General features: G+C 41.4%; 1 long non-coding RNA gene across 10 annotated transcripts in view; it reads right to left on the bottom strand.

The window, feature by feature from the left end:
- The window catches only part of LOC137479714 (uncharacterized), a 263,044-nt gene that overhangs the window by 196,846 nt on the left and 51,932 nt on the right, over nucleotides 1-14,266 (bottom strand). For 3 of the 10 annotated variants that reach the window (XR_011002462.1, XR_011002461.1, XR_011002455.1), the window contains 4 exons: nucleotides 11,156-11,330; nucleotides 7,490-7,570; nucleotides 4,659-4,774; nucleotides 1,552-2,915 (listed from right to left, as the gene is read on the bottom strand). This is a non-coding gene — a long non-coding RNA (uncharacterized lncRNA). Of the gene's footprint in view, nucleotides 1-1,551; nucleotides 2,916-4,658; nucleotides 4,775-7,489; nucleotides 7,571-11,155; nucleotides 11,331-14,266 lie in introns of those variants that run through there. The other 7 variants (XR_011002464.1, XR_011002456.1, XR_011002458.1 and 4 more) reach the window with 5 other exon arrangements.

The raw sequence follows: 14,266 nt of genomic DNA, 5'->3' as shown, positions 1-14,266 counted from the left end.
TGGGTCAGCTCTCACTTTTGAGCTCCTACATAGAATAAATTGTCCATCATCAGAAGTTTTAAAAACCTAAAAACATTCATTTTATGTGTTAGGCAAAGATGCAAAATGAGGCAAAATGCCAAAGCAGAAATGGCATAAAAATAGCCAACAATTTTTTAATCTGCAGAGCCTTTTACCTCCACTACCAGCTGAACCATCTGTGCTGCAGTTGTTCAGGTCTGCAGGAAGAATGGTGTAAAAACTCAAATGTTGTGTTGTTTAAAGCTTTGACAATCTGCAGGGTAATGAAGTTTCATAATAAATAGGTAATAATGATAATAATGATTTCTTTTTAACAGTGCAACCAAAATAAATCTGCAAAACAAATTTAAGATTAAAAGAATCAATGGCTGAATATGTCTTCAAAACAAGTCTGATCTCCAGCTCCTGAGCAGGTGACAGATTCTCCCCTAACACACGGATGCGTCCTTGCTCACCTGCTGTCCCTTATCCACAGGAATTCCTCACGGGAGAGGAAGCCAGGGCAGTGACTGCAGCACTTATTTGACACCTTGAGACTTTGGTCTTGCCTTTCCCCAATAAAAACTTCCTCAAGAACCTCCCAAATTCATTTACTCCTGCCGTGCCTCGATGTTCCTGATGCCTCAGGTTTTAGCTTTTCTATTTTTCAGATTCTGTGCTGCTTTAGTGTGTGGGTCTGGGCTTCATATTATGGGATGGTGAGCTCTCCTCTCAGAGCAGGGAGACAAAACAATTCCTTCTCCAGCTGGGCACCAAGGACAAATGATCCAAACCTCAGGCCCAGGAGCACAAACAACGTGGGCTGGAGAGAGAAAAACAAGCAGGATGGGACTGCATGGGCTAAAGCTGGAATGGGACAATGAACTCCAGTGTGCCAATGGAGCAGAGCTGATCACAGTGAGAGCCCCCGGGAGCGCTCGTGCATTTTGGGACCATTTGGGTTCATCTTGGGTGCAGCCCTGGCTGGGCTCTGGTGCTGCCCAAGGTGGATCCATGGAGGAGATCCTTTTAATGAATCCCTGCTTTATTCTGTGACTCTGCCCAGCCTCTGCTCTAGGGCAGCCTGCACAAGGCAGCACCACCAGGTGAAGGGGATAAAGGCATGGAAAGCTGGGAGGATCCACAAGGATGGATCATCTCTGGGACCACACAGATGAGAAGAAAGGTCACAAGGTCAGATAACACCACATTCACCCCACAGATAATCCTTTTAGCAGATCAACAGAACCACTTGGCAGGCTCAGGGAGGGTCACACCCCAGCAGCTGGAGCAGGGCCAGGGCAGAGCTCCAGCTCAGCAGATCCTGCTGTTCCAGGTGTGGGAATGTTTCACCTGAAGGGGAATAACCACAGGGATCCCTCCATGCAGGACCTGCTCAGATGGTTTCCAGCCACGTACCCACAGATTTCACTCTTAGCAAAACAACCACTCGAAAAAAAATTGCTTTACATACTTCCTGCCACTTTTAGGCTTCCAAACACCCCACCAAATCTGGGCTGGAAGAACTCCCAGACTAAAGATTCAATAAAATAAATAGTATTTATTTTATTATTCACCAAAATAAATAGACTGGCAGACTGGATATTCAATCAAAACCCTACAGCTTGTTAGACATCAAAATAAGTTAGGCTTGATCTAAGGAGCACATCTGATAATGCCTTCAAATCCTTTAAAAGGGGCTTAAATACCGACCATGCTTTATGAAATTGGCTCAGTGGCCGGAAACCAGGAGATTCTGTCTCATGAAATGCAACTCATTTGAGCAGCAGATTTGACATGGATCAGAGTTTTAATGGCTTTGCTGGAGTTCTTGGGTTGAGCTCTCTGCACCTCCAAAGATGAAGCAAATAGGACATTCGGGAATGTTTGCTGCTGCTTTCCAGCTAAAGGCAAAGGCTCTCCTTAAAAGCAAAAGTAAGAACTGATGAAAGATGAGGTCCAGCTGGGACACCATTCTACCCTTCATCTTTTATATCACCTTCCATACCTATTTTCCTGCATCTTGTCATACAGAGAGGGAAAAATGTGTTGATCTGAGCAGCCACTTCAACGTGAATGTACATTTTATGTCCTCCTTTCCTCTTCCAACAAATCCATCCTGATCCTGATTCCCCTTGGTCCCTTCCTGGACCTTCCTCACTGTGGCACAAACAGGAACTTCCACTGAGTCCAGCCCATTTCCCAAGAGGATTCTGGAATTCCCCAAGCCAGGTGAAGCATATTCCTGATCCCTGATTTGCTTCTGTCCATTGATATGCACCAAGTCTGCAACACTCTGCAGTTCCCGGAAATCTCTTCCTGGGGATTTCATTTAATACAAATAATATGCATTAACAATGCATATTTTGCTTTTCTCGAGGGATGATTCTCCATAACTCATTCATTATTTATGTTCTTTTAATAAGCTGGAGATGGCTGCTCTGCACACCCTAGCTTCACCACTCGAAAATCTCCTCAAAGAAGGGCTGAAACCTTCCATATCCCTTTAAGGGATTTTGGGTAGAATTAATAATACACATTAATAATTCAATTTTTCTTTTTGCCTGGTGGTGGACGAGCAGTTTTCACAGTGGCTGAGCAGTTTTCACACAGCAATACCAATCTGCAGTAATAATGCAATTTCCCCCCCACCCCCTTTCTAAGTGGCTGATGGGCAGGTTGCTTGTGAAAAAATCAGCTTTGATAATAGGCAGTTTTACTTTGCAGTGAGACTCACAAAGTGTTGCAAATATTCACTGAAGACAGAATGCATCAATCCCCTCTGCTTTTCCTGTGAGGAACACTGGAAGGATTCACCCACCAACCACTTCCTCCAAGCCTCTAGAGCAGAGTCTAAATAAATACTGGAAATTCTTCCCCTCCTCGTGACCAGCACTGGGAATTTCTACTTCCACCTGCCGGTAGGAATAAAATTTAAAATCATTTCACCTTTTTGTGAAAGGGAAAAGGAAAAATCAAGATAATCACAGAATCACTGAGGTTGGGAAAGCCCTGTGGACACTCAGGGGCTCTTCTGCAAGGAAGGCCTTAAAACTCCTAAAAATCCCTCCTAGCCTTAAAATATTTCTTTGCTATTCTAGCAACAATCCCTTTCTATTCTTCATCCCCTCTGACCCTTTTTTCTGGTTTATGAGAAACCAGTTTGGAAGAATTTCCTGCCCTTAATGGTTCCCTGGCTATTTATTGTGCAGGATATTGTTATAAAAGCAGGCGATAGATTCAGGTATTGATTCCCTTTAAAGCTGGTTTATCAGACGGAAGAAAGATTTTTATCTCCCTGCCACCTCAGGGCCCAGAGCTTTTAGTAGCTGGACAATTATGAGTTTGAAACTGTCCATTTAAAGGAGATAGCAATATATCACTCTATGTTTTTAAAATACAGGAAGCTTAAATGCCACTGAATTGCATAATCGTTACAGCTGCTGGAAATGTTCACAATATTTAAATGCATAAAAGCAGTAATTTCAACACGACAAAACAAGAATAAACAAGAAAGGGAAGGGAATAGGAAAAGAAATGGTTTTATCTGCCTTTGCAGTTTAACTGGAATTTATTTTTAGTTAATGATAACAGACTCAAAAAGTATCCAAGCACTGAGCAATAGCAGAAATGTCATTTGGAGCAGAGTTAAACACACTTTCACTGTCATTAATCATGGCAAAAGTGACAGAAGAAAAATGAGCCAGCTCTGTATATCTAATGTATTAATTCTCCCTGTAGATTGGCTCAATGCATGAGCAAGTAAAAACAGGTAAACCTCTGGAAAAGGAGGGGAATGGCACTCTCAGGCTTTTTATTAGGAAGAAATAGAATTGTTTTTTCCTCAAAGAAAGATTTTAGAAGTTGCAAAAATCCAGAGACTTCTCTTAAATATGGCTGAATAATTACGATGAAAAAATAACTAAACTACAGCAGCTAAACCCCATTTTTATAGAGCATATTTTCCCTTCTTTTATCCCCAGTTCCCACATTTTCTGCTAAGGATTGATTCCTGTTAATTTGCTGGAGATCTGGCTAACTTTGTTCTTTAGAGCCATGCCAAAGCTGTGACTTTCCCCCCAAATTATTTTGTTTTATTCCTGCTTCTAAGTTATCTAATTACAAAACCAAACCTTATTTGTTGCCTTTTTTTTCCCCAGTTTGGGTAAAATTTCAGCTACTGAGGATGTCCCTGGTAAAGCACACACAGGGTGAGCAGAGGGAATGAGAGGTGAAGGAAACTTTTCCCTTGATTCTGCTGGAATTCCAAGCTGGCAATTTCAGTTGTGAACTTCAGCTTCCTCCCGAATTCCTGAGATGTTCTTGCAGCTCTCTGGCACATATGGAGCCCTTCCTAAAAATACCCAGCAGAGCCCTACTTGCAGAGCTGGTGACTTTGTTGACACCACAGAGAAATATTGCCAGAAACCCAAAACCAGCCAACTAAAATCTCCACCACCCAGTCCAAAGCTGACCAGAACCAAAAGCAAAGTGGGGAAACTCAAATTCAATCTCAGGATCGAGTTCTGCCGGCTGGGAACAGAGTCCTCAGTCGTTGGAGGAAAGTTGTCATAGAGAGGAAAGTTTTCTTTCCCTGGAACACTCATGGAATGATGAGCTCCTGGCAAAAGGAGGAGATGGATAACTCTGTAACTCACAGATTGTTCTGTCCCCAGTTATTCATGTCATCCATCTGCAGCTCACATCTTCCTTCCCCAGCCTATTTTTTACAGTCTGAAGGTCATGGAAGGGATTTTCTGCTGTAGAGAAAGTGCTAAAAAGGTGGGTGACAAAAAAAAGGGGGCCTTAGCCACGAACAATAAAAACATTTCAAGCAGCAGCATTATAAATAACTTAAGGAGGAGTTACAGCTGCACCTTGAGATTTGTGGGTGCTGTGCTGTCATCTGGCACTGTGAAAGAGCAGAGAATATCCTGATTTATTTGGGATAGCAGCTACCTGGAATATCCTGATTTATTTCGGATAGCAGCTGTTTCCTACCTGGAATGGGAATGGCAGCAACTGCTTGGTGGGAGTGAGGGAGAACCAGAAGAGCTTCAGGTGAAGGCACAATGAGAGGTAAGAAGTGAGTGAGCTGCAGAAAGAAAATGAGCTGGCTCTGTATATCTAATGTACTCATTCTCCCTGCAGATTGGCTCAATGCATGAGCAAGTAAAAACAGGTAAACCTCTGGAAAAGGAGAGGCATGGCACTCTCAGGCTTTTTATTAGGAAGAAATAGAATTGTTTTTTCCTCAAAGAAAGATTTTAGAAGTTGCAAAAATCCAGAGACTTCTCTTAAATATGGCTGAATAATTACAATGAAAAAATAACTAAACTACAGCAGCTAAACCCCATTTTTATAGTGGCTGAGCACATTTTCCCTTCTTTTCCCCCCAGTTCCCACATTTTCTGCTAAGGATTGATTCCTGTTAATTTTCTGGAGATCTGGCTAACTTTGTTCTTTAGAGCCATGCCAAAGCTGTGACTTTCCCCCCAAATTATTTTGTTTTATAAACTGCAGCAGTGAAGGGATGTGCAGGGGTAGAAAATATTTACCAAAAACCACAAAAACTTTATTTTAGTTCTTATGAAAAGCAGCTGAAATCACTTTAGAATTGTGGCAATGTGGAAAAATAAAGAAACACCAGCAAAAATGGGCAAGGTGCAGTGTGGGCTCCAGCAGCACCTACATTTTTTTAGCCCGAGGCATTAAGAGACAGCTCCTTTGAGGGTGATTTACAGCAAGCCTACAGCCCATCTGCTTGGAGAGCCAAGACACTAAAGATAATCTCAAAATTAAACAGCAAGATAAACACTGAGCAGGGACACAGTCTTCTCTCTTAACCTGATGAAATTGTGTTTTGCATCTTGTCTACTAAATGGGAAATAATCCAGGGAAAAGGAGATGAAAAGAATTTAATTCGGTTCCAAAATTTTTTAAGCTCTCAGGTGGGTAATTAATAGAGGGCAAATTAAGTTTTAGCAAAATTAATTTCATTATTCTTGGGTAAAGCTGGAGTGGTTCAGGTGGGAGAACAACGTCACCCGCTGTGGTGAAGCTGCTTTTTGCAAAGAAGAACTCTGTGGCAGGCACATTCTTCTCTCTCAGGATTTTTTCACAGAGGAGCACAGAGAGAAGAAAGAGAAAACAATTTCTAGTTCTGCTCCTTGCTTTTCCCATGTGGAATGTGCCTGGAGAATTGTTTACCTGGGGTGATTGCTCGGCTGGGTTCTGGTGAGGATTGTTGGAGCTGATGGCCAATCCAACCCACCTGTGGCTGCACTCAGAGAGGGTCAGGAGTTGTGAGTGAGTTAGATATGGGAGTTAGAACAAGTAGGTTTGTAGTGTCAGTATCTCCTTTAAATAGTATATTCATGTATTATAGCATAGTTCTAATAAAGAAAGCATTCATCCTCCTGAGCTGGAGTCACACATCAGCATTTCTCCCCACTGGGTTCACCTGCATGTACAACAGAACTCCTTTATCCTCAGGAAGAGCTGCAGAACATCTCCAGCACATCGCCCTGAATCAAAACTTCCTTCCTCTTGCCTTGGTGCTCAGGGAAAAGCATCCACAGCTCCGTGTCAGGAGTTCTGTGCTCCTCCAAACACAGGCAGAAAATGCTGATGTGGCCAGGCCAAACTTCCTGAGCAATGAGAGTTCTGACAAATTCCTCAGCCTCATCCCCTAAAATAACATTACAGGTTGGGAATTGCGGTAATGACCGCAAGCACAAGTGGCAAAAGGGAATGGCAACAGCTCCTGGACAACTGAAGCAAGACACTCCCATGATTTAAAGAGATTTATTTTGTTTTCTGTCTTAGTTTTTTTGGTGATTTCAGTCATTCCTTCTGATGTGAGGAATTGCTGGGGGTTTGTTATGGATTTCTATGTTCAGGAGGTGATAATTCAAGGGAATTTTGGGGAAATCACTGAACGAGAAAGGGAAATTTGCTGAGAAGTTTATGTTGAGTTCTCAAAGCAGAGACCAAATATAAAGGAATATTTGAAATTCCAGATTAAACAGATCTTCTGGGGAGAATTTGCAAAGCGAAACTTTTCATTATGTCAGAATTTAGCAGATGGTGCAGCTCAATATTTGTCTTGCTCCTGTTTTCAGGGGGTCAGTCCCGGTTCCCTTTATTCCCATGGAATGGAAGGGAACACATCAGTTGAACACACACAAAACTGGTTTAAGATCCTGAAATTTCCTGTGGCCAAACTACAAATAAATATTGCTGTCAGCTTCTAAGGTTCAATTTAACCACAGAAATTTATTCTTCTCTTTCTATGGCTCACTTTAACCACAAAAATTTATTCTTCTCTTTCTTTTTTTTTTTTTTCTTACCTGCATCGTTTCACTGAAATTTGTGTATTCAGTCAGCAGCAGAACACAATTTATTGTAAATGTTCCCTTTCTGGCTGAAATACTAAATATCAATCCTCTAAAATAGAAAAGCTGAATAATTATGAAGGATTTCCCACTTTCAAATAGTTTTAAAGGTAGAAGGATCACTGCAGTTCAGCTCTGGACTTTCCCTTTCCTGCCTGTGACAAGGATGGACCCTGGGTTGAGGCTGAGGTTCATTTGGTGAAGAATGAGCGTAAGAAAAATTTTTTTTTAAATAAAATAAAAAAAAATAAAATAAATAAAATAAAATCCATTTCTCCAGCCTAAATACCTGTTCTACACAACCCAAAGGTCTTTACAGTGAAAAATAAATATTCAGATGTAATTAGAACTCATTTTTTTCTCTTATTAAAATTATGAGGGTCAAAATCTAGAGCAGAATTTTCCTGCCTTTCAAAATGAAACCAAATAATGTCACACCACAATCTCCAATCCTGAACTTTGCCACTGGTGTGGGAATTGACCCAACTCACAGAAGGAACTCAGCACCACAAAAAGTTTAACAAAATTTGCTTTACAAATCCTCATTCAGATCTCCCAAACCACTGTAAAAATGCTGCCTTAAAAAAATCCCCAAAAAATGTTGACTTAACCTTTTGGTACTTCACACATATTTATCTTTGATATTTCATTTTTCACCATTTACAGCCATAACCCAATTTAGGGGAAAAAAGAAAACCAAACATGCAAACATCTTTGCCAATGACAAAACTTATTTGAAAAATAGCTCACTAGAAGAGATTTTAGCCCAAGATGAGATTAGTCATGTCCTATGTTATTTATTTCCCTGCACAGCCATAGAGGAACAATGATTTTATTGTAATTTTTTTTTTTTAATAGTGTTTCTTTAAAGAGCCAAGAATGGAAGCAAAGCACTTTGTTTTAATGAGGTCATGTTGCTTATTAAATAATTTGCATATTGAAGGTTAAATCCTTATCTCTAGATGGTAAAAAAGTATTTTTGTCTAACCTCGGGGTCTGGAAAAAAGCAGGAAGGAGGATGTCCTGAATGATAAAGAAAAGGGGTTTTGTGCTTTTTGGTACCTGCAATTGTTCCCATTCACACCCACTCGAAGGGAGGGAACTCTGCTGAAAATTAAACCCCATTTATCAGTGATTCTCCTAAAAGCTGCAGCCACAGCTCCAGAGATTGCCTTGGCAAGGGACAAGACTGTGCCACAGCTTGGAATTGTCACCAGCACTAACTGGAGAGAAAGGGACAGGTGATGGCAGCGTGGCAAGTTTGTTTCTCCTCAAAAATCACTTCTAATGGAAAATTTAAAGGATTGTTGCACACTCTGACACAGATTTCAAGGCTAAATCCTGCTGGATTTTCCAGCACACCTGAATTTGGCTGGCAAAACCAAATTTGTGAGGGACCTCCCTGCTCTTTTCCCAGCTGAGGAAAGCCAGATGCTTTCCTCTCCTCCTATTGATGCCTCAGGTTTTAGCTTTTATATATTTCAGATTCTGTGCTGCTTTAGTGTGCGGGTCTGGGCTTCATATTAGGGGATGGTGAGCTCTCCTCACAGAGCAGGGAGACAAAACAATTCCTTCTCCAGCTGGGCACCAAGGACAAATGATCCAAACCTCAGGCCCAGGAGCACAAACAACGTGGGCTGGAGAGAGAAAAACAAGCAGGATGGGACTGCATGGGCTAAAGCTGGAATGGGACAATGAACTCCAGTGTGCCAATGGAGCAGAGCTGATCACAGCGAGAGCCCCCGGGAGCGCTCGTGCATTTTGGGACCATTTGGGTTCATCTTGGGTGCAGCCCTGGCTGGGCTCTGGTGCTGCCCAAGGTGGATCCATGGAGGAGATCCTTTTCATGAATCCCTGCTTTATTCTGTGACTCTGCCCAGCCTCTGCTCTAGCTCAGCCTGCACAAGGCATCACTATTGCCTTACATTCCCTCTCCTGTTTCCTTATATTCCTATTTATCCCCAAACCTGTGGTAAGGAAAATCAGACGCTGCTGATTCCACAAGTCCCCAGTGTACAGAAATTCCCACACACACAGAGAACACAGAACTTGAGCTGTCAGTACCTTCCAGTTACACTGCACTTATGGACCATTTTAGAAATCAGATTCTGGAGTTTGATTTCTCCAAGTATTTCCCTCCTCAGGACTGTTATTGACTAATCTATCAAAGGATACAGTTCCCTAACGATGCATCAGTGCAATGCTTCACCACAAACGCAGCCCCAGCCTGATGATAGATTGCTCAATAACGTGGGAGCAGCTGGCAAGAACTTGCAGGGGATCACGTGATCCAAGTTTTATTTGGGTTTTTCTTTGCTGTTGTTTTTTAGTTTGCATAGTTCAGATTAAGCAGGATGAGCTGTTCACAGGTTGACAGCAAGTTCACGCACGAAAAGGTTTTAGTTGTGTGAATAGAAATTGAAGGCTGTGGTATCTTCATTTGGAAAGGCAGATGTTGCTTTTTAAATTTCCAACAGTTTTAAATAAATCTGTATCATAATTCCACAGCATTCTTACTTCTGATTTTTGCACTCCCAGGTTAGTTCAGCACCTTTATCAGAGCTGCAGGTGATAAGCAAGGCCCACACTTGCACAGCTCTCATTCCATAGGTCCCTTTGCGCAGGCATAACAGGGAATATGTGGCTTTACCATCCCTAAATCACATCCCTTATCCTGAAAGAATTAACCCAAACACCCCCAAAAGGACACAAAATCATTTAGGTTGGAAAAAAACCTCAAATATGATCGAATTCAACCAGCAGCACCATGTTCACTCCCACATTCCCTTCTCCTGCAAAGCTTCCTGAACTACACAAAAGGAAAATTCAACAACAAAAACTTCTCAAGGCTTCTCCAGACATGAATTTTCCCTTGCAAGAGAGACTTGTTGCTGACTATTTATCCATCCCATCCATCTCTATTTCCTTTGCCTTTTCCTTTTAATGGTTTATTAACTCTTTGGGGCTTTCTGCTTCCATGTTCCCTGTCTCCATTTAGCACCGTGACATTATTTAACACCATGAAGTCAGGAGATAAAATATAAACTGAAAACTCTCTATTTTGATTACTTTGCCTGTTAGTTGTGAAGGGAAGTTTAAATAACTGGGATTAGTGCTTAATCTCAAAGCAAAGCAGCTCTTTCTGGGTGTTACAGCACATTTTGTCATTAGAAAAAAAGACACCTCCACTGTTGAGATTGGATCTCCCTTGGATTGCAGTTTATCTCTGAAAAGGGAACTTGGTCACACTGGTTAGAAAGAAGAGAGAGAGAGAAGCAGAGGAAGAAAAAGGCTCATAAATCAAAAATGGGGTTGTGGGTCAGAAGAGGAGTTGTGAGATGATATTGAGATTTTCCACAGAGAAATCTGGGATGCTCATGGAAAAGGTGGAAACTTTAATCAAAAAGGAGCGGGGATGATGGATGGATGGATGGATGGATGGATGGATGGATGGATGGATGGATGGACGAGCTAGGCAGGCTGTGGAAGCTCCAGTAAAACACTGGGAACCAGAAGTGGTGATGAGCTGGGTAAAACACATCAGAGGAGTTAAAGATACACAAGATTTCAGGATTTAGAGGAACTTCTTACGGAGGCACTTCAGAGGCAGAAGGAAAGGGAAGTTCTTAGCCTCAAAATGAAGCACAGGCAGTAGAGAAATCAAACAGCAGATCTGCTTCATTTCTTTATCTTTCCCAGTTTGGATTTTAATCCTACATCCTTCTTAATGAGCAGTAATTTCTAGATTATCTACAAACCCCTTGGCTTCTCCATTTGATTTACAGAAGCCTTTTCCACAAGACAAGGGCACTGGTGGATTCCTGTGCTCCAAGCCAAAGCCATTCCCACTCCATGCAGAACACCATGCAGATGGAATGAGGCAGCAGTGCTCAGCAGATTTATTTCTGAGCCTAGGAGGACTTGTAAAGGCTGCTAATAGAAAATTCCCAGAGGATTTACAGGAGCAAACAAGCAGTTTATAGGTGTTTATCTGATAAAGCCCAGCAGCTCTGGCAGCCCCAGGGTCAGCAGTGCTGCACAATAAACCCTTCCTACCTGAGCTCCACAAAGATGGGATTGTGCCCAGGCTGAAAATGCTCTGCAGCTGAGGTGTAACTAAACCACATTTTAACCACGGTGCCTAATCAGGCCTATTTTTATGTCTAAAATGCAACTTGACTCAGGGGCAGTGTTGTAACATGGCCCCAATCAACAGGAGTAAAATAAATCCCATTATCTGCTTCAAGTGAGGGCTGTGCTCTAACTGGATTTTCTACTACAGAAGAATCCCAAATATTAAGAGAGAAATCAGTATTCAAAGAGAAGATGTTTGTGTGAACACAAATTTTGAGGGAATAAAAAGGGACTATTTTCCCTAGTCCAGGGAATCAGTTTATTCTTCAAAAAGAAAAAAGGTGTTGTGCCATCAGCTGAGCCCTATTTGTACTTTAAAGAAAGCTGCAGAAAGCAGAAAAATATGAATTCCCATGGATACATTAAAATATTCTTGGATTTAGGCAAGGCCAGGGGTACTGGCAAACAGCAGGATGGCAGAGAGAAAATGAGCATCTAAAGGAAAGCTACTGGGTCAGCACATTGGAATTATCCAGGACAAAAACAAGGCATGGAGTGCTCACTTTCTAAAATGAAAACAATACTTTTGACAATTAAACAAAAAGAATAAAATACCACAGAGCCAGCAGCAACTCAGTGATTGAGCAGATTTGGTTTCTGGGTGGATACAGAAGGCCCAGTGCTGGCAAAAAACAGCCAGGCAATAATCCGGGACCAAAAATAAACATGGCAATGGCAGCTGAAGGCAGAAATCATCGGGGAGATTTTGTGGGGATTGCAAATCATCCAGCCATCTGTCCAGGAGGATGAGGCACTCTCTGGGCACACAGGGAATGAGGAATAAATCACACAGGCAGCCTGGCACTGGCAAAGATGCTCCTGGAAGCTTCTCTGGAAAATGATTCTCCCATCAAGGCACTGCAGGAATGAAGCAGGTGCAGGTCAGAGCTATTAATTCCCCCGGATTTCAGATCCGTGCACAGATTTGCCAGATTTGGTCTCTCAATTTTGGGACAATGGAGCCTAAATGGGATTTTTTGCCAGCATTTGTGAGGTTTTGATGCCAGTAGGAATGTTTAAAAGCAAACAATGAAACCAGTGGGCCCCAAGAGGTGAGGAACAGGAGCAGAAAAGAGAATTTCACAGAAATTAAAAGCTGTCCTGATGCTGACACAAAGGTTGGGCCTAATCCTGCATGGAGATCTTCTCCACCTTTTATCTGAGCTCCTAGAAAACATTCCCAACAGCATTCCATACCAAAAATCCATGGGATTATACAGAGAGATTAGCACAGGGAGAGATAGATTACCAGAGACAGCTTTCAGGGACTGAACCCCCAGCTGATTTTTATTTTATTTATTAAAAAATACAGGTCATAATGGATAGGAAACTCCTCTGCTGCAAATTCCTCCTGGTGTGAAGAATATAAAAGTTGTGCCAGGGTCCCCTTCCCTAATGAACTCTTCCTACCTGGCCCAGAGCAGGCAGAGCTGGAATAATCCAGCCCATGGAAATCTCATTCTCTGCTTTACACAGATTAATGCACGATAGGACTGGAATTTTGACAGAGCTAGGGATTGCACTGTCTGCATCCTGGACAGGATAGATTTTATACAAGAGCTGCTCCAGAGCTTCTTGAACTTTAATGTAAAAAAAGGCATTTATGTGCACAAAATACTGCTGGGAGCGGATTTCTGCTCATGTTTTCTGGAATTTTAAGGCTGAATCATTGGTTTCTGTCAATTTATTGCTGCTTTCTATTTCCAGCAAGGGCTGTGGCCTTGGAACAGCCACAAACCTTGGAGCTGATTCTGCCTGGTAAAAACAATTTATCAGTTTTATCCATCACTTCTGAAATCTGGTCTCATCTGCCTGCTTAGAGATGTCTTCACCTTTCCAATAAAACATCTAAAATAAAAAACAAGATGCACAACTTCAGAAGAGAGCCACAACATCAGTTAGGTGAGGAAAAAAATGAGTGCTGCTGATTTTTCCTTTTGTATTTCTGTTTGTTATTTATGCAGTGACTCCTGAGAAGATGGAACAGCTGAAAGAACTTTAAAGGAGAGAGGTGAAAAGAAAAATGCAGCTTTTTTCCCTTTATTTCTGGGAGTGTTTGTACTTCTATTAATAATTTTATCCCTGTTAAAGCACACAGATGCCAACTAAAGAATTTAGAACAATCAACACTGTGCTATGCTAAATAATTGAGTTTAAATCTGTGTAGTGAAATAAAATAAAAAATAACAAGATATAATCTTGCTATTATACATTAATGAATTGCAGCATTTGGACTGTTTTTCAATAAATTTGACTTTTACCAGTGTAAAGAGGCAATTCTGACCCACCTGGCTGGGCAAAAATAAAGCTCCAAGAAGCTATAATAGAGAAGCTACTCAAAGTGGGACCTTTTTATTTCCTAGTAAAGAATGAAGTTTATCTGTGAATGATCCTGGAAGAAGATTTACAAGTCTGTAAAATGTCACTAAGAGCAACCTGGAAATTGGAGAAGTTTACAAGATTTTTTGCTCTGCAGTGCTAAAAAAAACAAGCAAAGGAAAAAAAGGAATGTGGGAGCCAAATTGGCCACACCAGAGCTGACATGAAAGTTAAAAGTTTATAAAAAGATCATGTCAGAAAAACAATTCTCACTATTTCTTGCTTGATCATAAAGTACTGGAATCTAAAGAGAGTCTCTGGAATGACAAAGATTTCCACAAGAAAAAGAATCAATTGAATTCATGTGTCTGGAGTGCATGAGAAGAGGGGAAATTCTGATATCTCCATTAGGAGAT

The sequence above is a fragment of the Anomalospiza imberbis genome, chromosome 10 (assembly GCF_031753505.1).
Source record: "Anomalospiza imberbis isolate Cuckoo-Finch-1a 21T00152 chromosome 10, ASM3175350v1, whole genome shotgun sequence".
NCBI lineage: Eukaryota > Metazoa > Chordata > Aves > Passeriformes > Viduidae > Anomalospiza > Anomalospiza imberbis.
Note: the sequence above shows the minus strand (reverse complement) of the source record. Positions and strands in the feature narration are given on the sequence as shown.